Below are 1682 nucleotides of genomic sequence, written 5' to 3' on the forward strand. Positions count from 1 at the left end.
TCCCCCCACCATCGCAGTGTTGACCCAAGCCTGCTGCTGCCCCTCCCCCAACCTCTGCAGCAGGCTGGATTCTTACCATCCTCGGCCCCGGTCCTCCCCCACACCCCCTGCCTCAGGCCCAGGCCCACTCCTCCCCTTCCCCCATCGCCGCAGCAGGGAAGGGGGAAACGTGCCTGGACCCCAAGCAGCAGGAGGCAAGGGGGGAGTGGGCCCAGATGGAGGGGGGGCGACACATCTCCATCCCTGCCCACTTCACCCCCTTCATCATTCTTGATGGGCAGTTGGCTAGTGTATAATAAGATTCTGTTGATGAAGCAGTCTTTTATTATGTAACATATAATAACTATAGTTAAGTCTTTTAATTTAATCCTTTATGCCTGTATGCAGCATATAGTATATGGTAATATGACTTCCTGGATACAAGTATAATAGCCTCTCTTTGTTGAAAAAACGAAGAACTGAACCAGAGACCACCACTTGGAAACAAATTGTTAAAGCTTGAATTAAGAATTCACAGTGGGAGCTATTTTCTATAGATTGGACACAGAGGAAAACTTGCAGGACACATTCATCAGTGGATCACATAAGCATACTTTTTCTGTAAAACCCACACAGGCAACATGTGCATAGCAATAGAGAAAGGTTGACACATACACAGGTAAATATATTGTGAAATTTAGAACCTAGTCCTAGCAGATACTGAGTATCCTCTGACAAATACTTTGACCAATTCCTGTCTGGAGGTTCATGAGAGTAGGCCAAGTTTACAGTGCTTGTTGCCACTTTAGGGCACCTGCACGTGTGCCCAATGCCAGCTCCGATGCATGCTAATTAGCACAGGTCAGAACAAAATCAATTAATCAAGTCTGCTGGAGCATGACTAATTAGACATCCAATATTTTCTGTTTGCTGGGAAAAAAAGAAGTTTTAGCATTCTTCTTTACCCTCACACCCTTGAAGTAACTTGTATAATTTTTTCTCTCTGTGTATCATACATCCTCCTTAGGAGTATAATCACCTCACCTCTGTTCAGTAGAAACCAGGAAAGGTCTGCTTACTATGAATGCTGCTTCTCTCTTTCCTTTATATTCTATCATATATTTGATAAAGAGTGTCACTTTCTATTGTTCTTGGCCAATGGCAATCCTTTAATTTTAGTAGTACACATATTATTTTTACTTGTGGTATCTATTATTGTATTAATGGCTTTTGGCAACTTCATGCTGACATGTTTATTAAGAATGTTTTGCGCTTGTGGATATCACAAACAGTTAATGATTGATTTGGACAAAATGTATTTTCTTGATTGTCTCAAAGTCGTATTTGGTGATTTCAGATTTAAAAAAAATACTGCATTTGGATTAATTAAACTAATATATTAAAGAGGAACATAAAGACAATTTCAGTTTCTGTTCATTCTGTGTGTGTCACAGTTGTACTTTGTGCAAATAAAACTGGCCTTTTGGTATATGTGGAATTGTCCTCTGAATAGAGTTAATTTAAGGATATGACTGATGATGATGATGATGGTAGTGGATGGGTTCTTCCGGTAGTGGATGGGTTCTTCTCGACCTGGAAGGACGTGGGCAGTGGGGTTCCGCAGGGCTTGGTCCTCGGGCCCGCACTGTTCAACATCTTCATCAGTGACTTGGATGAGGGGGTAGAAAGCACCCTGTTCAAGT

The 1682-nt window shown here is 42.1% G+C and overlaps 1 protein-coding gene across 12 annotated transcripts in view; it reads left to right on the forward strand.

The window, feature by feature from the left end:
• Positions 1-1682, forward strand: part of RIMS1 (regulating synaptic membrane exocytosis 1) — a 344875-nt gene that overhangs the window by 120756 nt on the left and 222437 nt on the right. The window lies entirely within an intron of this gene.

Source organism: Crocodylus porosus, unplaced genomic scaffold (assembly GCF_001723895.1).
Source record: "Crocodylus porosus isolate Cpor-Errol unplaced genomic scaffold, CroPor_comp1, whole genome shotgun sequence".
Taxonomy (NCBI): Eukaryota; Metazoa; Chordata; order Crocodylia; family Crocodylidae; genus Crocodylus; species Crocodylus porosus.